Here is a 25,188-nt window from a genome sequence, read left to right as displayed (position 1 = left end):
TGTGGCTTCACTTCCTGGTTCCCTACTGCGCATGCGTGACTCACGTGATCCCACTGGTCCCTGCTGTCTTCTGGGACCTGTGTGTCTCCCAGAAGACAGCGGGGGGGACAGAGAAGGCGCCAAAAGTGGCATAGATACCCACGGGTGGCTTGGCTATCTATGCCCGGAAGTGGGAGCAAAATACCTGTATTAGACAGGTATCTGCTCCCCCCTCCCCCCTGAAAGGTGCCAAATGTGACACCGGAGGGAGGGGGGGATTCCGAAAAGCGTAAATTCCATTTTTGACTAACTGTGTTGCACCGGGCGTTGGATAACTCCATAATGAAATCCTTAGATAGGTGGGTCCAGGGCCTCTCTCCATTGGGTATGGGTTGTAGGAGGCCCACTGGAAGGTGTCGTGAAGTCTTACTCTGAGCACACACGGAAAAGGCAGCTATGAAGGCAGTTACACCAGCACATAGACTAGGCAACCAGAATTGTTGGGAAATGGCCCAAACGAGTTGATTCTTCCCAGGGTGGCCAGTTGCCTTGGGAGAATAGTAAGTCTGGAGCACGGCAGTACAGAGACTCTCTGGGACAAAGCAGGGGTCACAAGGTTTCTCGGGAGGGGCATGGACCTGAGCAGCAATAATTTTGTCAGCCAAAAGAGAAGTGAGACTTGTGCGAACCGTAGCCAGAATACGAAAAGGGAGGAATCACAGTAGCTGGAACTGACTTCAACTTGGAAGTGGAGGAAAATTGTCGGGAAAAGGCATCAGCCCTTACATTCTTAGTACCAGGTAAGAATGAGACAATGTAATTGAAACTTGACAACAAAAGAGCCCATCACGCCCTTCTGAAAGAGAGGCGTTTAGCCTCAGACAAGCAAAAAACAAATACAGCCCAGGCAAGAATGTGAGATTCTTATGGTCAGTGAGAATGAGAACCGGCACAGTGGTAACTTCGAGGAGATGTCTCCATTCTTTCAGGGCTAAAATGATTGCCAACTGTCACCAGTCTCGTAATTGCACTCCGCAGGTGACAATTTCTTGGAAAAGTAGCCACAAGGATGCATAGCGCTCTCAGAGGTAGGACGTTGAGACAGAAGGGCTCCAACACCAGTCTCAGAAGCATCAACCTCAAGGATAAAAGGTAACATAGGATCAGGATGTGCCAACACTGGAGCAGAAACAAAGGCAGCCTTGAGACTCTCAAAGGCCTTAATGGACTCCAGAGACCAACTCTGTGGGTTACTGTCCTTTCTGGTCATATCAGTCAGGGGCTTGACCAGAGATGAGAAGTTACAAATAAACTTCTGATAATAGTTGGCAAAGCCCAGGAAATGCTGCAGAGGACGTAAACCCACAGGTCGGGGTCACTGTAGAACTGCCAAAAGTTTCTCTGGGTCCATTGAAAAACCAGCAGTGGAAATGACATAACCCAGGAATTTAACCTGTTCACGATGGAACTCGCACTTCTCCAGTTTACAATAGAGATTGTTCTCTCTTAGTTTCTGAAGCACACGACAGACATCTGTGTGGTGGCTCTCCAGGGACTTGGAAAATATGAGGATAGAATCGAGATAAACCACCACACATAACTGCAACAGAAACCAGCACCAGCAGGAAAGAGAAAGTGTGTATGCAACATACTCCTCCATGGCCTTAACCTCCAAGACTGACAAAGGGAAAACCTGGCCATGAGGGGGTATGGCACCAGGTTGAAGGTCAATTGCTCAATCATATGGCCGGTGTGGAGGCAAACTACCGGCTTGACCTTTGTCAAAGGCATCGCTAAAATTGCGGTATTCCTCTGGCAGGGAGGAGAGTGAAGAGGTGCACAGGACCTTGGCTACCTTCTGGAAGCATGTCTCACTATATTGTGGTGACCAGGAGAGAACCTCAGCACGGAGCCAATCAAAAGAGGGGTTGTGCCTCTGTAACCAAGGATAACCAATAACCAGCGGAAAGTTATGTGCGAAAAATAACTTGGAATTGGATTATCTCATGGTGAAGAGCCCCTACGACATGGACAATGGAACAGTCTCATGAGTCACATAGGCAGGCTGTAGAGGTCTCCCGTCAAGAGCTTCAATGGCAAGTGGAGTGTCACGCAGCTGTAGCAGAATTGAGTGCTTCGATACAAAGGCAGCATCAACGAACAGGCCTGCAGCCCCAATGCCGATTAGAGCCTGTATCTCATCGGATGACTCAGCCGAAGAAAGGCTAACCGGGGCTTATCCTTCTGGATAACTGGGGACGAAACAATGCCACCTAAGGTCTGTCCATGACAGAACCTCAAGGTTCGGCATTCCCTGGACGTACAGAAGGCTTCTGCAAACGCTCCTTAAAAGAGAGTCTTTCTCTGAGTCTGGAGTCAATGAGGATGGCAAACGTGATCAATTTCTCCAGCTCTGTGGGTATATCTTGGGCTGCTATCTCATCCTTGATGGTATCTAAGAGACCATGAGATAAAGCAGCCACGAGGGCCTCATTGTTCCACGCAACCTCTGCTGCCCGAGTACGGAATTCAATGGCGTAGCCGGCAACAGTTCTCGTACTCTGTTCGATAGACATGAGGCACTTGGCAACAGAAGCAGTGCATGCGGGAAAATCAAATACCCTTTTGGACAAAGCCACAAACTCAGGGTAGTTCAAGACAACAGGTTTTTGCGTCTCCCATAGAGGGTTTTCCAAGGCCAAGGCTCTCTCAGAAAGCAAAGATATCACAAAACCTACTTTGCTTCTGTCCGTGGGAAATGCATCTCAAAGTATATCTCAACCTGGTTGAGAAACCCTCTGCAATGGACTGGATCGCCCCCTAGGGATAAGCTGAACACCCCCCTGTTCAGTTCGCACCAGAACATGCGAACAGGAAAAAAGTTCGTTCGAACACGCGAACACCGTTAAAGTCTATGGGACACGAACATGAATAATCAAAAGTGCTAATTTTAAAGGCTTATATGCAAGTTATTGTCATAAAAAGTGTTTGGGGACCCGGGTCCTGCCCCAGGGGACATGGATCAAAAAAAAGTTTTAAAAATGGCCGTTTTTTCGGGGGCAGTGATTTTAATAATGCTTAAAGTCAAACAATAAAAGTGTAATATCCCTTTAAATTTCGTACCTGGGGGATGTCTATAGTATGCCTGTAAAGGGGTGCATGTTTCCCGTGTTTAGAACAGTCTGACAGCAAAATGACATTTCAAAGGAAAAAAAGTTATTTAAAACTATTCGCTATTGCATTGCCGGTCCGACAATACACATAGAAGTTCATTGATAAAAACGGCATGGGAATTCCCCACAGGGGAACCCCGAACCAAAATTTAAAAAAAAAATGACGTGGGGACCCCTTAAATTCAATACCAGGCCCTTCAGGTCTGGTGTGGATATTAAGGGGAACCCCGGCCAAAATTAAGAAAAAAAAATGACGTGGGGGTCCCCCTAAATTCCATACCAGACCCTTCAGGTCTGGTATGGATTTTAAGGGGAAGCCCGCGCCAAAATTAAAAAAAAAACGGCGTGGGGTCCCCAAAAAATCCATACCAGACCCTTATCCGAGCATGCAACCTGGCAGGCCACAGGAAAAGAGGGGGGATGAGAGAGCGCCCCCCCTCCTGAACCGTACCAGGCCACATGCCCTCAACATTGGGAGGGTGCTTTGGGGTAGCCCCCCAAAACACCTTGTCCCCATGTTGATGAGGACAAGGGCCTCATCCCCACAACCCTGGCTGGTGGGGGGCTTATCAGAATCTGGAAGCCCCCTTTTACAAGAGGACCCCCAGATCCCGGCCCCCCCTGTGTGAAATGGTAAGGGGGTACTTACCTACCATTTCACTAAAAAACTGTCAAAAATGTTAAAAATGACAAGAGACCGTTTTTGACAATTCCTTTATTTAAATGCTTCTTTCTTTCTTTCTTCTATCTTCCTTCATCTTCTTCTTCTTCTGGTTCTTCTGTTTCTTCTGGTTCTTCTGGTTCTTCCTCCGATGTTCTCGTCCAGCATCTCCTCCGCGGCGTCTTCTTCCCTTCTTCTCCTCGGGCCAATCCGCATCCATGATGGCATGGAGGGAGGCTCCCGCTCTTCTCTTCATCTTCTTCTCTTCTTAATCTTCTTTTCTTCTTCTCTTCTTCATCTTCTTCATCTTCTTCATCTTCTTCTCCGGGCCGCTCTGCATCCATGCTGGCATGGTGGGAGGCTCCCGCTGTGTGACGCGTCTCCTCTTCTGACGGTTCTTAAATAACGGGGGGGTGGGGCCACCCGGTGACCCCGCCCCTCTCTGACGCACGGTGACTTGACGGGACTTCCCTGTGACGTCACGAAGAATGCCACAGGGAAGTCCCGTCATGTCCCGTGCGTCAGAGGGGGGCCCCGCCCCCCATTATTTAAGAACTGTCAGAAGAGGAGACGCGTCACACAGCAGGAGCCTCCCACCATGCCAGCATGGATGCGGAGTGGCCTGGAGAAGAAGATGAAGAAGAGAAGAAGATGAAGAAGAGAAGAAGAGAAGAGCGGGAACCTCCCTCCATGCCATCATGGATGCGGAGCGGCCCGAGGAGAAGAAGGGAAGAAGACGCCGTGGAGGAGATGCTGGACGAGAACACCGGAGGAAGAACCAGAAGAACCAGAATAAGAAGAAGATGAAGGAAGATAGAAGAAAGAAGAAAGAAGAAGCATTTAAATAAAGGAATTGTCAAAAACTGTCTCTTGTCATTTTTAACATTTTTGACAGTTTTTTAGTGAAATGGTAGGGTACCCCCTTACCATTTCACACAGGGGGGAGGGCCGGGATCTCGGGGTCCCCTTGTTAAAGGGGGCTTCCAGATTCCGATAAGTCCCCCACCCGCAGAACCCCACAACCACCGGCCAGGGTTGTGGGGATGAGGCCCTTGTCCTCATCAACATGGGGACAAGGTGTTTTGGGGGGCTACCCCAAAGCACCCTCCCAATGTTGAGGGCATGTGGCCTGGTACAGTTCGGGGGGCTGCTCTCTCATCCCCCCTCTTTTCCTGTGGCCTGCCAGGTTGCGCGCTCGGATAAGGGTCTGGTATGGATTTTTGGGGGGACCCCACGCCTTTTTTTTTTTTAAATTGGCGCGGGGTTCCCCTTAATATCCATACCAGACCTGGAGGGTCTGGTATGGAATTTAGGGGGACCCCCACCTCATTTTTAAAAAATTTTGGCCGGAGTTCCCCTTAATATCCACACCAGACCTGAAGGGCCTGGTATGGAATTTAGGGGGAACCCCCACGTCATTTTTAAAAAAATTTTGGCCGGGGTTCCCCTTAATATCCATACCAGACCTGAAGGGCCTGGTATGGAATTTAGGTGGACCCCCACATCATTTTTTTTTCAATTTTGGTTCGGGGTTCCCCTGTGGGAATTCCCATGCCGTTTTTATCAATGAACTTCTATGTGTATTGTCGGACCGGCAATGCAATAGCCGCGAGTAGTTTTAAATGACTTTTTTTTCTTTGAAATGTCATTTTGCTGTCTGACTGTTCTAAACACGGGAAACATGCACCCCTTTACAGGCATACTATAGACACCCCCCAGCTACGAAATTTAAAGGGATATTACACTTTTGATTTTAAGCATTATTAAAATCACTGCTCCTGAAAAAATGTCCATTTTTAAAAGTTTTTTTTGCATTGATCCATGTCCCCTGGGGCAGGTTTAAAATTAGCACTTTTGATTTCTCCCATAGACTTTTAAAGCATTCGAATTTGCCGCGAACACCCCAAATTGTTCGCTGTTCTGCGAACTCGAAACTCATCCCCATCGCCCCCAAATTGCTTGGGAAGCAGAGTGGAACCAGACATACCTCTTATAGAGGTAATACTCAAGGCGGGTGCCTGCACAGAGACTGGAGCAGCAGCAGGGTCGGCTTACAACATAGGTTGTCCCGGGGAGGCCACAGTGGGAGATTCCAGGTGAGCTGTGTGTTTGTAACGCCATGGCAAACTGATCCATGCGGTGATCCAGCTCATTCAATCTGGAAAAAATATTACCAACAAGTGGATTGACTGCATCTTCTGAATTTATGGCCTTTGCCTACTGTCAGAAACCATGAAATCAGGCCGAGACAGAAGTACAGTGAAATCACACTTGTTTAATAATAAAAGTAAAAAGAACAAATGTAGTCAAAACATAGCCAAAGTTCAGTAACCTGAACAGATAGTCAGCCAAGCCAGAAGTCAGGGATCAATGTAGTGGAACAACAAGCAGGGTCTGGAGCCAGAAGAGATGTCAGCAAAGCAAGTCTTGAATAGGATCGCAGGAGAGCATCTCAGTTTCTGTGAGGTTGACAAGGCAAAGGCAGAGCTCCTCTGGACTGGACGGCTTAAGTAGGCAGGACTGATGAGCAGGATATCATCAACAGCTGAGTAACTGTGGAGAGATATGAGCTAGCAATTAGCCAACAGCTAAGCAGCCAGCTCAGAGAAGGAAGAAAAGGAGACCTCTACCATGTCAGATAGAGAGTGTGGTGGTCCCATCCCTGGTGCAATAGAACAAAGAGAAATACCCCCAAAATGGGACTTTGAAAGACCACCAACTCTGATGTAAAAATAAATATTTTTATTAATGAGCCGTAAATCTATACAAATGGGTAAAAAGATGTATAACTTCTACACAATACATACATTCATTAAACAAAAAAAACAAAACACAGAAAAACATATTATACAAAATGACACCCTGATACCCGACACGTTTCCAGTTTTTTAACACCTTCATCAGGGGCAGAGAGTGGAGTATAGTCAGATATATTTTAGTTCAATTGGGATGATTCCATGTTCAAAAAGGCATAAAAGGCAACTGTTCCAGTGGGCACATAGACGGCCGCCAGACCAGGATAACTGGATGCTTGAAATACAATGCGTTTCCAAAATCTGTTTGGCAGTGAGTGTGCTGGCAGCAATCAGACTCCACCCATAGATGGTCAATACTTATGAAGAATAATCAGGACAGGATTTTGCTAAAGCTTCAAGTGTAGCCACCAATAAGTGAATGGAATGGAATGGAAGTGAAAGAATCCCTAATTTAATACGTCCCGTGGAAGCCAAGATCCCGTGTGGAGCATCACCCCTCCATGTTATCCTGGTCTGGCGCCCGTCTATGTGCCCACTGGAACAGTTTCCTTTTATGCCTTTCTGAACATGGAATCATTCCAATTGAACTAAAATATACCTGACTATACTCCACTCTCCACCCCTGATGAAAGTTAAAAAACTGGAAATTCGTAGGGTATCAGGATACACTTCCAATTGGAGAGTATTGATGTCATTTTGTATAATATTTTTTTCTGTGTTTTGTTTTTTTGTTTAATGCAAGTATGTATTGTGTAGACGTTATACGTCTTTTTACCCATTTGTATAGATTTACGGCTCATTAATAAAAATATTTATTTTTACATCAGAGTTGGTGGTCTTTCAAAGTCCCATTTAGGGGGTATTTCTCTTTGCTCAGAGAAGGAAGGGCTGAGACCAGCCCTCGCATTGAGAAGGTCAGGTATGAACTTGACCTATCTAGCAGAAAAAAAACAGATGCAGAGCACCAAACACAAATTCTACCTAAAAGGGAATATTTGAGATTCCATGCTGGCTTTTCATCTAAAAAAATCTTGATCCCGCTCAAACCATTAGTACGACATAATCATTACACACCAAATTATAAACAAATCAGATGGGCGTATAGGAAATATATATCTATGCTTTACAATATTCATACAAACTTTCAAGACCATGCTCTTATTCTCCCACCTTACTCTACTTGAAATACCACAAACCATCCTTCAAACCTTGGAACTTCCAATGGTTTCGGTCAAAGTCGAACTCTCCATCAAACTACTGAAGCCTAACAAAAAGCCAGGACCTGATAGGTACATCATAACTTATTATAATAAATTCCCCAACCTCATGTCCCCTTTGCTCACCAATGTATCTAATACCCTACTAAAAGAGGTTCCTTATCCCCTGACAGCCTGCTACAACAAACTGTATGAACCCCAGTCTGAACTCTGATACAATTCATTGGTCCAAGGTCCAATTACAGACCCATATTCTTGCTGATATTAGATGCAGTCCACCTCATAAAACAACTTTTTATTTCCAAATGTGAAAACTACAATCTTCCCTATCTAGTTGTTTGCCTCACAAACTCCTACAACTCCTTGTTTACTACTAACTACCCCTATTTATTGTTAGACTGAAAGAAAAACACCATTACAATCATAACACTCTATATATACATTTTTATTTTATTTGTTTTTGATTACAAAAGCTCTTTTTGTTGGTTATAGTAAAGAAAAAACATGTACAACTATTAAGGCTTAGAATACAAAGGCACTGAAGGGCTATTCGTACATAGGCATCAATCACTATGTTGCACAATAGTCAATAGCCTCATACAATATTGCAATAAAACCATGCAGAAGAAAAAAAAACAGGAACTAATAAAATCTAATCAAAAGAAAAGATCAAAAAAAAAAGAATGTGACCACAAAACAAGAAAGAACAAAACAATTAATTATTCTTTTTTTTTTATTTATTTTTTTTTTTAACCAGTCCCCTGGTCTCAGGTGTTAAGGAGAATGGAGGCGATAAGACTTATGGAGAGAATACACCATACGGTCATGGACACAATGCATATATTTCATAATAAGTGGTTGACTTGGTCATTGTATTGAGGTCTCCTTGAATGGTGGGATTGGCCAATGTTGCATGTGGATACATGCTAATATCCAGTCTATTTCTCTGAGTTGAAACAACTGTGTACCACTTTTTTTGTTTTCTTTAGGATTAAGTTAGAGAATGTTCACCAAATATGATGTAATTGTTCATGTTAAAATTTACGCTGCCTGCCAAATTAAAAAAAAATAATAATTAATTGTTTTTTTCTTTCTTTTTTTGTGGTCATATTCTTTCTTTATATGATCTTTTCTTTTGATTATATTTTATTAGTTCCTGTTTTTTTTTTCTCCTGCATGGTTTTATTGCAATATTGTATGAGGCTATTGACTATTGTGCAACATAGTGATTGGTGCCTATGTACGAATAGCCCTTCAGTGTCTTTGTATCCTAAGCCTTAATAGCTGTACATGTTTTTTCTTTACTATAAGCCCTCATGCACACAGGCTGTTAAAATAATGTTATGAAAACGCCAGTATCTTTGCAGTGATTTTTTAAAACTTTTTTCAGCTTTTTTCAGCGTTTTTGCAATAGTGTTTTTTAGTGTTTTTGAGCGTTTTTCCGCGTTAGATCAATGGATCAAAAACGTTAAAAAACGTTGGTGAATTACGTTTTTGAGCGTTTTTGAGCGTTTTTCAGCGTTAGAGCGTTTTTACAGCTGAAAAACGTCTTTCAGAACCCACTGGTCCTGGGTTTTTTTTACAGCTTAAAAACGCCTATGCCACTTGCAGCTCAAAAACGCCTAGGTGGGCATGAAGCCATAGACTAACATAGACAGGCCTTTTTAAGCTGCAAAAAAAGCTCAAAAAAGCAGCTGTAAAAACATCCGTGTGCATGAGGACTTACCAACAAAAAGAGCTTTTGTAATAAAAAACGAATAAAATGAAAATGTATATAGAGAGTGTTATGATTGTAATGGTGTTTTTCTTTCAATCTAACAATAAATAGATACATACCAAGTTTCCCTGACAAAGGGGACATACAGCTCTGCGAAACGCGTTGGATAACTCTGTATCAGTCACCCATATGAATGCATTTGCTGGAAACAAGCAGGGCTTTTTTTCAGCCGGAACTCACCGGAACTGCATTCCGGAACCTCTGGCAGCCCTCTCGTCTCCTGGGAATGACATGACTGCTGTCTGCACAATCAAATTCATGTCTCACTTACACACAGCAGAACGAAGCTGTCTCCTCCCCCTCCTCCTTCTCATTCAGCTTTGTATACACACAGGGGGAGGGGGAGCAGGAACACGCGCTGACTTCAGGTCTGTACAAACTTTTCTATGCTTTATAGATAGACAGGGAGGAGGGGGTAGAGTGGCTGGGATTGGGAAGCAGGAAACAAAAACAATGTATACTTGGTGGAGTGATTGGGGGGCTAGGAGCATATGTGCTTTGGTAAGAGAAAGGACATATGCCAGAAATCAGTGTGGGATTAATTTGAAACCTGACAGCCCCTTCCAGCACTAGATCCCCTCTCCCCCAGCACATTTACACCCCCCCTTCCAGCACTAGCCCCTCTCTCCCCCAGCACATTACTAGCCCCCCTCTCCCCCCAGCACATTTCCACCCCCCTCCTTCCAGCACTAGCCCCCTCTCCCCCCAGCACATTTCCAACCCCCCTTCAAGCACTAGCCCTCACAGCACTAGCCCCCCCTTCCAGCACTAGCCCCCCTCTCCCCCAACACATTTCCAACCCCCCTTCCAGCACTAGCCCTCCCCCTTCCAGCACTAGCCCCGCCATCACTAGCCCCCCCCTTCCAGCACTAGCCCCCCTTCCAGCACTAGCCCTCCCCCCTTCCAGCACTAGCCCCCCCTTCCAGCACTAGCCCCACCAGCACTAGCCCCCCCTTCCAGCACTAGCCCCCCCTTCCAGCACTAGCCCTCCCCCCTTCCAGCACTAGCCCCCCCCTTCCAGAACTAGCCCCTCTCTCCCCCAGCACATTACTACCCCCCCTCTCCCCCCAGCAAATTTCCACCCCCCTCCTTCCAGCACTAGCCCCCCTCTCCCCCCAGCACATTTCCAACCCCCCTTCAAGCACTAGCCCTCCCAGCACAAGCCCCCCCTTCCAGCACTAGCCCCCCTCTCCCCCAGCACATTTCCAACCCCCCTTCCAGCACTAGCCCTCCCCCCTTCCAGCACTAGCCCCCCCTTCCAGCACTAGCCCTCCCCCCTTCCAGCACTAGCCCCCCTTCCAGCACTACCCCCCCTTCCAGCACTACCCCCCCTTCCAGCACTAGCCCTCTCCCCCTCCCCTTCCAGCACTAGCCCTCCCCCTTCCAGCACTAGCCCCCCCTTCCAGCACTAGTCCTCTCCCCCTCCCCCTTAAAGCACTAGCCCTCTCCCCCTCCCCTTTTTAGCACTAGCCCCCCTTCCAGCACTAGCCCTCTCCCCCTCCCCCTTCCAGCACTAGCCCCCTCTTCCAGCACTAGCCCTCTCCTCCTTCCAGCACTAGCTCTCTCCCCCCTCCCCCTTCCAGCACTAGCCCTCTCCCCCTTCCAGCACTAGCCTCCCTTTCAGCACTAGCCCTCTCCCCCCCTTCCAGCACTAGCCCCCCCTTCCAGCACTAGGCCCCTTGCAGCACTAACCCTCTCCTCCTTCCAGCACTAGCCCCCCCTTCCAGCACTAGCTCCCCCCTTCCAGCACTAGCCCCCCCTTTCCAGCACTAGCCCTCTCCCTTCCAGATATTCTCCTTCTCACAGAGGGCATGATCATGGCATATGGGACCCCGAGAGATGAAGGACATTTACCTTGGAGGCCCACACAAGCTCCTGCTTGACAAGCATTAGCCCTCCCCCTTCCAGCACTAGCCCCCCCTTCCAGCACTAGCCCCCCCTTCCAGCACTACCCCCCTTCCAGCGCTAGCCCTCTCCCCCCTTCCAGCACTAGCCCTCTCCCCCCCTTCCCCACCTTCCAGCACTAGCCCTCTCTCCCCCTTCCAGCACTAGCCCTCTCCCCCCTTCCAGCACTAGCCCTTTCCCCCCCTTCCAGCACTAGCCCCCCTCTCCCCCAGTACATTACTAGCCCCCCTCTCCCCCAGCACATTACTACCCCCCCTCTCCCCCCAGCACATTTCCACCCCCCCTCCTTCCAGCACTAGCCCCCCTCTCCCCCAGCACATTTCCAACCCCCCTCCCCCTTCCAGCACTAGCCCCTCCTTCCAGCACTACCCCCTTTCAGCACTAGCCCTCTCCCCCTCCCCCTTCCAGCACTAGCCCTCTCCCCCCTTCCAGCACTAGCCCTCTCCCCCCTTCCAGCACTAGCCCTCTCCCCCCTTCCCCCCCTTCCAGCACTAGCCCTCCCCCTTCCAGCATTAGCTCTCCCCTTTCCAGCACTAGCCCTCCCCCCTTCTAGCACTAGCCCTCTCCCCCTTCTAGCACTAGCCCTCTCCCCCACCCCCCTTCCAGCACTAGCCCTCTCCCCCACCCCCCTTCCAGCACTAGCCGTCCCCCTTCCATCACTAGCCCCCCTTCCAGTACTAGCCCTCTCCACCCTTCCTCCCCCTTCCATCACTAGCACCCCCTTCCAGCACTAGCCCTCTCCCCCTTCCAGCACTAGCCCTCTCCCCCTCTGCCTTCCAGCTCTAGCCCCCCTCTCCAGCCCTAGCCCTCTCCCCCTCCCCCTCCCCCTTCCAGCACTAGCCCCCCCTTCCAGCACTAGCCCTCCCCCCTTCCAGCAATAGCTCCCCCTTCCAGCATTAGCCCCCCTTTCCAGCACTAGCCCTCTCCCTCCCAGATATTCTCCTTCTCATAGAGGGCATGATCATGGCATCTGGGACCCTGAGAGATGGAGGACATTTACCTTAGAGGCCCACACAAGCTCCTGCCTGGCAAGCATTAGCCATCCCCCAGCACATTACTAGCCCCCCTCTCCCCCCAGCACATTACTAGCCCCCCTCTCTCCCAGCACATTTCCAACCCCCCTTCCAGCACTAGCCCTCCCCCTTCCAGCACTAGCCCCCCCTTCCAGCACTAGCCCTCTCCCCCTCCCCCTTCCAGCACTAGCCCTCTCCCCCCTTCCAGCACTAGCCCTCTCCCCCCTTCCAGCACTAGCCCTCTCCCCCCTTCCAGCACTAGCCCTCTCCCCCCTTCCCCCCCTTCCAGCACTAGCCCTCCCCCTTCCAGCATTAGCTCTCCCCTTTCCAGCACTAGCCCTCCCCCCCTTCTAGCACTAGCCCTCTCCCCCACCCCCCTTCCAGCACTAGCCCTCTCCCCCACCCCCCTTCCAGCACTAGCCGTCCCCCTTCCATCACTAGCCCCCCTTCCAGTACTAGCCCTCTCCACCCTTCCTCCCCCTTCCATCACTAGCACCCCCTTCCAGCACTAGCCCTCTCCCCCTTCCAGCACTAGCCCTCTCCCCCTCCGCCTTCCAGCTCTAGCCCCCCTCTCCAGCCCTAGCCCTCTCCCCCTCCCCCTTCCAGCACTAGCCCCCCCTTCCAGCACTAGCCCTCCCCCCTTACAGCACTAGCCCCCCCTTCCAGACTAACCCTCTCCCCCTTCCAGCAATAGCTCCCCCTTCCAGCATTAGCCCCCCTTTCCAGCACTAGCCCTCTCCCTCCCAGATATTCTCCTTCTCATAGAGGGCATGATCATGGCATCTGGGACCCTGAGAGATGGAGGACATTTACCTTAGAGGCCCACACAAGCTCCTGCTTGGCAAGCATTAGCCATCCCCCAGCACATTACTAGCCCCCCTCTCCCCCCAGCACATTACTAGCCCCCCTCTCTCCCAGCACATTTTCAACCCCCCCTTCCAGCACTAGCCCTCCCCCTTCCAGCACTAGCCCCCCTTCCAGCACTACCCCCCTTCCAGCACTAGCCCTCTCCCCCTCCCCCTTCCGGCACTAGCCCTCCCCCCCTTCCAGCACTAGCCCTCTCCCCCTTCCAGCACTAGCCCTCTCCCCCTTCCCCCCTTCCAGCACTAGCCCTCCCCCTTCCAGCACTAGCCCTCCCCTCTTCCAGCACTAGCCCTCCCCCCTTCCAGCACTAGCCCTCTCCCCCACCCCTCTTCCAGCACTAGCCCTCTCCCCCTCCCCCTTCCAGCACTAGCCCTCCCCCTTCCATCACTACCCCCCTTCCAGCACTAGCCCTCTCCCCCTCCCCCTTCCAGCACCAGCCCTCCCCCTCCCCCTTCCAGCTCTAGCCCCCCCTTCCAGCCCTAGCCCTCTCCCCCTCCCCCTTCCAGCACTACCCCCCTTCCAGCACCAACCTCCCCCCCTCCCCCTTCCAGCACTAGCCCCCCACTTCCAGCACTAGCCCCCCTTCCAGCACTAACCCTCTCCCCCTTCCAGCACTAGCTCCCCCCTTCCAGCACTAGCCCCCCTTTCCAGCACTAGCCATCTCCCTCCCAGATATTCTCATTCTCATAGAGGGCATGATCATGGCATCTGGGACCCTGAGAGATGGAGGACATTTACCTTAGAGGCCCACACAAGCTCCTGCTTGGCAAGCACTAGCCATCCCCCTTCCAGCACTAGCCCCTCTCTCCCCCAGCACATTACCAGCCCCCCTCTCTCCCCAGCACATTTCCAACCTCCCCTTCCAGCACTTGCCCTCCCCCTTCCAGTACTACCCCCCCTTCCAGCACTAGCCCTCTCCCCCTCCCCCTTCCAGCACTTGCTCCCCCCTTCCAGCACTAGCCCTCTCCCCCCTTTCCCCCCTTCCAGCACTAGCCCTCCCCCCTTCCAGCACTGGCCCTCTCCTCCCTCTTCCAGCACTAGCCCTCTCCCCCTTCCAGCACAAACCCTCTCCCCCTTCCCCCCTTCCAGCACTAGCCTTCTCCCCCCCTTCCAGCACTAACCCTCTCCGCCCTTCCAGCACTAGCCCTCTCCCCCACCCCCCTTCCAGCACTAGCCCCCCTCTCCCCCAGCACATTACTAGCCCCCTATCCCCCAGCACATTTCCCCCCCTCCTTCCAACACTAGCCCCCCTCTCTCCCCAGCACATTTCCAACCCTCCCTTCCAGAACTAGCCCTCCCCCTTCCAGCACTAGCCCCGCCCCTTCCAGCACTAGCCCCCCCTTCCAGCACTAGCCCCCCTCTCCACCCAGCACATTGCAAGCCCTCTCTCTCCCCAGCACATTTCCAAACCCCCTTTTCAGCACTACCCCACCTTCCAACACTAGCCCTCTCCCCCTCCCCCTTCCAGCACTAGCCCCCCCTTCCAGCACTAGCCCCCCCTTCCAGCACTAGCCCTCTCCCCCCTTCCAGCACTAGCCCTCTCCCCCCTTCCAGCACTAGCCCACTTCCAGCACCAACCCTCTCCCCCTCCCCCTTCCAGCACTAGCCCCCCCTTCCAGCACTAACCCTCTCCCCCTTCCAGCACTAGCTCCCCCCTTCCAGCACTAGCCCCCCTTTCCAGCACTAGCCCTCTCCCTCCCAGATATTCTCCTTCTCATAGAGGGCATGATCATGGCATCTGGGACCCTGAGAGATGGAGGACATTTACCTTGGAGGCCCACGCAAGCTCCTGCTTGACAAGCACTAGCCATCCCCCTCCAGCACTAGCCCCCCTTCCAGCACTAGCCCTCTCCCCACTTCCCCCTTCCAGCACTAGCCCTCTCCCTCCCTTCCAGCACTGGCCCGCCCCCCTTCCAGCACTAGCCCTCTCCCCCCTTCCCCCCTTCCCCCCTTCCAGCACTAACCCTCTCCCCCTTCCAGCACTAACCCTCTCCCCCCTTCCAGCACTAGCCCTCTCCCCCCCCTTCCAGCACTAGCCCTCTCCCCCCTTCCAGCACTAGCCCTCTCCCCCCACCCCCCTTCCAGCACTAGCCCCCCTCTCCCCCAGCACATTACTAGCCCCCTCTCCCCCAGCACATTTCCCCCCTCCTTCCAGCACTAGCCCCCCTCTCCCCCCAGCACATTTCCAACCCCCCCTTCCAGCACTAGCCCTCCCCCTTCCAGCACCAGCCCCGCCCCTTCCAGCACTAGCCCACCCTTCCAGCACTAGCCCCCCTGTCTCCCCAGCACATTACTAGCCCCCCTCTCTGCCCAGCACATTTCCAACCCCCCCTTCCAGCACTACCCCCCTTCCAACACTAGCCCTCTCCCCCTCCCCCTTCCAGCACTAGCTCCCCCCCTTCCAGCACTAGCCCCTCTCTCCCCCAGCACATTACTAGCCCCCCTCTCTCCCCAGCACATTTCCAACCCCCCCTTCCAGCACTAGCCCTCCCCCCTTCCAGTACTACCCCCCTTCCAGCACTAGCCCTCTCCCTCTCCCCCTTCCAGCACTTGCTCCCCCCTTCCAGCACTAGCCCTCTCACCCCTTTCCCCCTTCCAGCACTAGCCCTCTCCCCCCCTTCCAGCACTGGCCCTCCCCCCTTCCAGCACTAGCCCTCTTCCCCCTTCCAGCACTAGCCCTCTCCCCCCTTCCAGCACTAGCCCTCTCCCCCACCCCCCTTCCAGCACTAGCCCCACTCTCCCCCAGCACATTACTAGCCCCCCTCTCCACCAGCACATTTCCCGCCTCCTTCCAGCACTAGCCCCCCTCTCCCCCCAGCACATTTCCAACCCTCCCTTCCAGCATTAGCCCTCCCCCTTCCAACACTAGCCCCGCCCCTTCCAGCACTAGCCCCCCCTTCCAGCACTAGCCCCCCTCTCCACCCAGCACATTGCTAGCCCCCCTCTCTCCCCAGCACATTTCCAACCCCCCCTTCCAGCACTATCCCACCTTCCAACACTAGCCCTCTCCACCTCCCCCTTCCAGCACTAGCCCCCCTTCCAGCACTAGCCCCCCTTCCCCCTTCCAGCACTAGCCCTCTCCCCCCCTTCCAGCACTACCTCCCTTCCAGCACCAACCCTCTCCCCCCTCCCCCTTCCAGCACTAGCCCCCCCCTTCCAGCACTAACCCTCTCCCCCTTCCAGCACTAGCTCCCCCCTTCAAGCACTAGCTCCCCTTTCCAGCACTAGCCCTCTCCCTCCCAGATATTCTCCTTCTCATAGAGGGCATGATCATGGCACCTGGGACCCTGAGAGATGGAGGACATTTACCTTGGAGGCCCACACAAGCTCCTGCTTGACAAGCACTAGCCATCCCCCTTCCAGCACTAGCCCCCCCTTCCAGCACTAGCCCTTTCCCCCCTTCCCCCTTCCAGCACTAGCCCTCTCCCCCCTTCCAGCACTGCCCCCCCCTTCCAGCACTAGCCCTCTCCTCCCCCTTCCAGCACTAGCCCTCTCCCCCCTTCCAGCACAAGCCCTCTCCCCCTTCCACCCTTCCAGCACTAACCCTCTCCCCCCTTCCAGCACTAGCCCTCTCCCCCCCCTTCCAGCACTAACCCCCTCCCCCCTTCCAGCACTAGCCCTCTCCCCCTACCCCCCTTCCAGCACTAGCCCCCCTCTCCCCCAGCACATTACTAGCCCCCCTCTCCCCCAGCACATTTCCCCCCTCCTTCCAGCACTAGCCCCCCTCTCCCCCAGCACATTTCCAACCCCCCTTCCAGCACTAGCCCTCCCCCTTCCAGCACTAGCCCTCTCCCCCCCTTCCAGCACTGGCCCTCCCCCCTTCCAGCACTAGCCCTCTCCTCCCCCTTCTAGCACTAGCCCTCTCCCCCCTTCCAGCACAAGCCCTCTCCCCCCTTCCCCCCTTCCAGCACTAACCCTCTCCCCCTTCCAGCACTAGCCCTCTCCCCCCCCCTTCCAGGACTAGCCCTCTCCCCCCTTCCAGCACTAGCCCTCTCCCCCCACCCCCCTTCCAGCACTAGCCCCCCTCTCCCCCAGCACATTACTAGCCCCCCTCTCCCCCCAGCACATTTCCAACCCCCCCTTCCAGCACTAGCCCTCCCCCTTCCAGCACCAGCCCCGCCCCTTCCAGCACTAGCCCACCCTTCCAGCACTAGCCCCCCTGTCTCCCCAGCAAATTGCTAGCCCCCCTCTCTACCCAGCACATTTCCAACCCCCCTTCCAGCACTACCCCCCTTCCAACACTAGCCCTCTCCCCCTCCCCCTTCCAGCACTAGCTCCCCCCTTCCAGCACTAGCCCCTCTCTCCCCCCGCACATTACTAGCCCCCCTCTCTCCCCAGCACATTTCCAACCCCCCCCTTCCAGCACTAGCCCTCCCCCCATCCAGTACTACCCCCCCTTCCAGCACTAGCCCTCTCCCCCTCCCCCTTCCAGCACTTGCTCCCCCCTTCCAGCACTAGCCCTCTCACCCCTTTCCCCCTTCCAGCACTAGCCCTCTCCCCCCCTTCCAGCACTGGCCCTCCCCCCTTCCAGCACTAGCCCTCTCTTCCCCCTTCCAGCACTAGCCCTCTCCCCCCTTCCAGCACTAGCCCTCTCCCCCACCCCCCTTCCAGCACTAGCCCCCCTCTCCCCCAGCACATTACTAGCCCCCCTCTCCACCAGCACATTTCCCGCCTCCTTCCAGCACTAGCCCCCCTCTCCCCCCCAGCACATTTCCAACCCTCCCTTCCAGCATTAGCCCTCCCCCCTTCCAACACTAGCCCCGCCCCTTCCAACACTAGCCCCCCTCTCCACCCAGCACATTGCTAGCCCCCCTCTCTCCCCAGCACATTTCCAACCCCCCCTTCCAGCACTACCCCACCTTCCAACACTAGCCCTCTCCACCTCCCCCTTCCAGCACTAGCCCCCCTTCCAGCACTAGCCCCCCTTCCCCCTTCCAGCACTAGCCCTCGCCCCCCTTCCAGCACTAGCCCTCTCCCCCCCTTCCAGCACTACTTCCCTTCCAGCACCAACCCTCTCCCCCCTCCCCCTTCCAGCACTAGCCCCCCCTTCCAGCACTAACTCTCTCCCCCTTCCAGCACTAGCTCCCCCCTTCCAGCACTAGCCCTCTCCCTCCCAGATATTCTCCTTCTCATAGAGGGCATGATCATGGCACCTGGGACCCTGAGAGATGGAGGACATTTACCTTGGAGGCCCACACAAGCTCCTGCTTGACAAGCACTAGCCATCCCCCTTCCAGCACTAGCCCCCCCTTCCAGCACTAGCCCTTTCCCCCCTTCCCCCTTCCAGCACTAGCCCTCTCCCCCCTTCCAGCACTGCCCCCCCTTCCAGCACTAGCCCTCTCCTCCCCCTTCCAGCACTAGCCCTCTCCCCCCTTCCAGCACAAGCCCTCTCCCCCTTCCCCCCTTCCAGCACTAACCCTCTCCCCCCTTCCAGCACTAGCCCTCTCCCCCCCTTCCAGCACTAACCCCCTCCCCCCTTCCAGCACTAGCCCTCTCCCCCCCTTCCAGCACTAACCCCCTCCCCCCTTCCAGCACTAGCCCTCTTCCCCTACCCTCCTTCCAGCACTAGCCCCCCTCTCCCCCAGCACATTACTAGCCCCCCTCTCCCCCAGCACATTTCCCCCCTCTCCCCCAGCACATTTCCAACCCCCCTTCCAGCACTAGCCCTCCCCCTTCCAGCACTAGCCCCGCCCCTTCCAGCACTAGCCCACCCTTCCAGCACTAGCCCCCCTCTCCCCCCAGCACATTGCTAGCCCCCCTTTCTGCCCAGCACATTTCCAACCCCCCTTCCAGCACTACCCCTCTTCCAACACTAGCCCTCTCCTCCTCCCCCTTCCAGCACTAGCTCCCCCCTTCCAGCACTAGCCCCCCCTTCCAGCACTAGCCCCCCTTCCCCCCCTTCCAGCACTAGCCCTTGTCACGGAACGTCCCACACTCCGCTTGCGTGCTTCCGTCATATACCACTTCCTCCCAGTCTGTATACAGATATCAGATATTCCAACCTCTCTGAGCAGAAAACAAGGCGACACTTGCTTCACTGCTAACATGGACTGTTTATTATAAATCAAAGTTACAAGACTTTATATGCCGTTGGAACCTCCTCTAACAATACAACTGTAACTTAATTAACATGAGCTAATTATCTAATCTTTTATACAGCCTAGGTGACTGAGACATGACCTTTCGCCCAGACTTGTGGTCACCGAGCTTCATACAGTTAATTAACACAATAGCAGTCGTCCCGTCTCCTACATTGTATAGAGGACAATGTTATTAGCTCATTCAATTAACATAAAACACAGGTTGATGACACCAGCATCTCCTCACAGGATGTGTCCCAACAGAATGAATCCATTGAAAATCCAGGGCCCATAATCAAAAGGCAACAGGCTTGCATACAGTCCTCTCCAACAGCCTCTGTCCCGGCTAGGTCTGTGACATTTCTCCCCTTTCGGCAGGAGACTAACACAGGAGGAGACCCCAGACGGGTTGACTCCGAAGTTAGTCCATAGTTCCAGTCCTCTACTGCCTGTACCCACACAGTACCCCAAACAAATTGTTCCAAACAGAGTATTACTCACCCAGCCAACCTCTGCCTCTCTCAGAGAACATATCTGCCGCTGGGGAGAGGCCTGGACTGGCTCTTCTCCCTGGAATCCTTTCTGCCGCTGGAGAGAAGACAGGGTGTCTGGGCTCACTCTGTCATGCTGTTGGGGATCGGGGCCCACTGCCCAGCATCCCTGGGGTATACAGGTGGAGACTGAAGTCCCATCCACCTTCACAGGAAATCCATCCTCTGTTAGTTGAGGGCAGAGTCCAGCAGTCCTCGGCCCTGTTGCCAGCCCTTCTGCTGGAAACCCCACACCATCTGTTCCGGCTAACTGTTGGAGAGGGAGGCCGACTGCCCCGCCTCCCTGGAACTCTGTAGTTGTTGCCGGTGCTGGGCAGAGGTTGGTAGCACTCTGCCCTGTTGCCGGTGCTTCAACTGGGGAAGTTCCCTGTAACTCCACAGATACTGCTGTTGGTGCGGGGCAGAGCACAGTGAAGTTTGGCCCCAATAGCAGCTCTTCTGCTGGAGGCTCATCAGGTTGTTCTTCCTCAGCAGAAAAGTCTATTAAATCCCCTACCTCTATAACTGGTGTCTGTGGATAGAGGTTCACCATCTCCTGTCCGTGGAACTCAGAAGATGCCATCAGTGCTGAGCAGAGCGCAATGAAGTTTGGCCCTAATCCCAACTCTTCTGCTGGGGGCTCACCCGATGGTTCTTCCTCAGCAGAAAAGTCTATCAAATCCCCTGTCTCTGCAACTGGTGTCTGGGGATGGAGGTTCACCATCTCCTGTCCATGGAACCCAGAAGATGTTATCAGTGCTGGGCAGAGGTTAGCAGAGCTCTGCCCTGTTGTCAGCACTTCAGCTTTGGGGATGGCAATCTCCAGATTTTCCACTGCAGATTCTCTGGCATGCTGCTGGACAGGCACATTCCTCCATCCAAGATCATCCCATGCAGAAACAGGATCATCAAGGTCAGCCAGCACTTGCTGCATCCGCCATAAGACCTCCGCCTCCATAGCTGTGGGGGCAGGTTGGCAAAGCACACTATTGCTCTGCCACATTGCCAACTCTTCAGCCAGGATTTCAGGGTTGTCAGCTGGTATTTCCTGATAGTCCCAGGCAAAGGGAGCCCAGCCCTGGCACTGAGCAATGTCTAGCAGCCGTCTGTAGGCGATCTCTAGCTCCCATTCCTGAACGGCCAGAAACTCCAAATCTTCCTGTGCCCAGTGCACTTCCGAAATGTTCAGTAGCCCTTCTCTGAAATCCATGATTTCGTCCACCCGCTGCTCCAAATCACTCCCAAAGTTAGGGTCCCCTGTCAGCTTCACAAACAACAATCCCAAGCCGCCGTAGCTTAAGCCTTCCGTTGGGCTGTCATCCGCTATCCAAGGACATGCTTGGGATACATGCCACCGGAGGGCTCTGTAGCTCTCATCCAGCTTTATCTCTGCCCAGACCAGCCTGCTTAATTCAGCTGTCTGCTTCTTGTGTGGTTTTTCTCCCAAAAACCGCACCCGCAGTCCATACTGCGACCAGTACCTTTCACCGATGGAGGGGAGAACTTTTCCCTGGTGTCGCTGCTCACGGGCTAGCGCTTCCTTCCAGAGTTTGCAGCGAATAGAATCACACCATCCCAGCAGGACCTGCTCCGATACTGGTCCTCTGTGCTGTATCTGCATCTCTCGCAACCTCCTTCTGAATTCCTCATCCATGGCGGCTGGTATCTGTACCTCTCCTCTCCTCTCCTGCTATCTGGACCTTGGATCCAGATGGAAGTTTGGATGTCCCAGTCTGTAGGAAGCTTTCCCGCTGCTTGCCACCAATGTCACGGAACGTCCCACACTCTGCTTGAGTGCTTCCGTCATATACCACTTCCTCCCAGTCTGTATACAGATATCAGATATTCCAACCTCTCTGAGCAGAAAACAAGGCGACACTTGCTTCACTGCTAACATGGACTGTTTATTATGAATCAAAGTTACAAGACTTTATATGCCGTTGGAACCTCCTCTAACAATACAACTGTAACTTAATTAACATGAGCTAATTATCTAATCCTTTATACAGCCTAGGTGACTGAGACATGACCTTTTGCCCAGACTTGTGGTCACCGAGCTTCATACAGTTAATTAACACAATAGCAGTCGTCCTGTCTCCTACATTGTATAGAGGACAATGTTATTAGCTCATTCAATTAACATAAACACAGGTTGATGACACCAGCATCTCCTCACAGGATGTGTCCCAACAGAATGAATCCATTGAAAATCCAGGGCCCATAATCAAAAGGCAACAGGCTTGCATACAGTCCTCTCCAACAGCCTCTGTCCCGGCTAGGTCTGTGACAGCCCTCTACCCCCTTCCAGCACTAGCCCTCTCCCCTTCCAGCACTAGCCCTCTCCCCCCCTTCCAGCACTAGCCCTCTCCCCCCACCCCCTTCCAGCGCTAGCCCTCTCCCCCTCCCCCTTCCAGCACTAGCCCTCCCCCCTTCCAGCACTAGCCCTCCCCCTTCCAGCACTAGCCCTCTCCCCCTCCCCCTTCCAGCACTAGCCCTCCCCCTTTCAGCACTAGCCCTCTCCCCCTTCCACTACTAGCCCTCCCCCTCCCCCTTTCAGCACTAGCCCCCCCTTCCAGCACTAGCCCTCTCCGCTCTCCCCCTTCCAGCACTAGCCCCCCCTTCCAGCACTAGCCCTCTCCCCCTCCCCCTCCCAGCACTAGCCCCCCCTTCCAGCACTAGCCCCCCTTCCAGCACTAACCCTCTCCCCCTTCCAGCACTAGCCCCCCCTTCCAGTGCTAGCCCCCCCTTTCCAGCACTAGCCCTCTCCCTCCCAGATATTCTCCTTCTCACAGAGGGCATGATCATTGCATCTGGGAAAAAAGCCCTGGAAACAAGTATTAATTGTTAACTATAGCTCTGTGATTTTTTGTTTGTTTTTTTGTTCAATACTTTTTATTAAACATTTTCAATAGATACAAACAAACAATACATAAGGAACAGAATGGTGGGGTGGTACAAACATGTATATCATCTATTCTTACTTTGGAAGGAGATGATTAACTCTGTGTTTTTGATTACACACTGCGATCTGCTTTTATATCTCTTTATGCTAATTTTATTATGTTTGTTGGCATTATTATTTTGCGTGATCACCTCAGTGACAATATTATACCCTTTAAAGTCCTACTCTTGATATGGGAGATATTTCTCTCCCTTTCTATTCATTTTCACACATTGCGAAACATTTTGTTTTCTTCAAACACAACAAAATATATCACAAACAATTAAGCTAGGCTCAAGTGCCTATGTCTCTTCCACATCTTCTGAATCCAATAAATGACTCACACTTCCCTAATCTCTTTGCTTAACCATACATTACTAACAACACCCTCATCCATCCAACCCTTATATACAATAAAATGAACAGAAGAACTAGAGATTTTAGAACCAGAAGACTGAAACCAAATTTGGAAATGTACAAAATCTTGTCCAAGTAATGTATATGCACTAGAGTCAAACTACAAGTTACTCTCACAATGGTACCTTGTTTCAACCTGCATATGCAAATATCGGCCTTAAGCCTTCCCTAAATGCTTTGGGTGAGTGATGACCTAGGTACTTTCTACCACAACTAATTGTCCAGTACCTGTCAAATGATATCTACAATTCAATTACTGCCACTTAAACCTGCATCTCCAAATATTTACTGCATAGGTAAAATTTACTTATTTTGACTACTATTGGGCTGTGCTTGAAGCAGTTTTCCTGTGACAAGCCTATCATGCAACTGATGACCCTCAGAAACTTTTCTTGTAATGCTGTCATGGTTTTGGGTCTGCTAGACCTGCTCCTGTATGGTTAGTATAATTCAGTTTCCACATTTCCTTTTGGTGACATGAGAAACTGTACTTACTGACACCTTGGATTTCTTTCCGGAGTTTTCTAAGGAAAGACTCACATTTGTATAATTCTAAAATTACATTATTTTTCAGTTTTTGGTAACCTAATGCCCTGTACACACGGGCGGACCTTTTGGCAACAAAGGTCCAGCAGTCTTTCCGACGGACTTTCGACTGACTTTTTGACGGACTTCCGACTGACTTTCGAACGAACGGACTTGCCTACACACGATCACACCAAAGTCCGACGGATTCATACGTGATGATGTACGACCGGAGAGAAATAAGGAAGTTCATAGCCAGTAGCCAATAGTTGCCCTAGCGTTGGTTTTCGTCGGACTAGCATACAGAGGAGCGGATTTTTCGATAGGAACTGGGTTCGGCGGAGTTCCGACGTAGAGATTTGAAACATGTTCCAAATCTAAAGTCCGTCAGATTTTCAACAGAAACAGTTAGCTGAAGGTCCGATGAAGCCCACACATGGTCGGATTGTCCGCCGGATTTGGTCAGTCGGACCAGTCCGGTCAAAAAGTCAGTTCGTGTGTACAGGGCATCAGTCTTAGGTAAAAAAAAAGCCCAAGCCAAGCCTTTTCCAACCCTTTGCCAGTTTGCCGCTTACCTTTGTACCATATCAGGTTATGCACTGGATTTAAGCTGCTTTTAGTAAAAATTGGAAATGCAAAGGTTTTATTAAACTTTCCTCAATAGTATACATAAACAGACATCTTTTTCTTGCGTATGAGATATGAACGGTGGCCCTTCAGGCTGTGACAGTAAGTATAAACAGGTCTGTGGCAAGAATGGATTGTATACCTTTGCAAAGGTTCTGTGTTAAACAGTGCTTGTGTGTTCTATGTCTGATCTCCGGCAGGTACACATTAGTCAAATTGTGGAAAGGAAATGGTATTATATTTTATGCACAACATTTACATTCATTGTGCAGGCAATTGCACTTGCCAGCTGCTATTACCTTTCGATAGTACACACGATAACAATATGAAGACTTTTCTCTAAATCGCAATCTTGCTAACACTTCTACTAAGATGCCCATACTCATTAACTTTCACAGATTCCTGTTGCTTTCTTCTGATGTTTCTTTCCTTGTGGCAGAATCTGTTGTCAATGTCATTATTTACTTGCCTGCCATCTGTGCGGCTTCCCATTGCATTTCAGATGTCATACATTCTGCTTAGTGTAGCCCATGCATGTTTTCTTCCAAACAACAAAAACACCAACTAATTCTGCATCACGAACGCATTTGATTTTACAACAATTTTTAAGTGATTCATTGTGTACACATGGATAATTTTAGTATGTTTGTCTATTGTTTTGTTCTTCGAAGATTTACTAGCTGAACATTTGAAAAAAAAATATGTGATTGTCAAAATTAGTAT

The sequence above is a fragment of the Aquarana catesbeiana genome, linkage group LG03, assembly GCF_042186555.1.
Source record: "Aquarana catesbeiana isolate 2022-GZ linkage group LG03, ASM4218655v1, whole genome shotgun sequence".
In the NCBI taxonomy this organism is placed as follows: domain Eukaryota; kingdom Metazoa; phylum Chordata; class Amphibia; order Anura; family Ranidae; genus Aquarana; species Aquarana catesbeiana.
Note: the sequence above shows the minus strand (reverse complement) of the source record.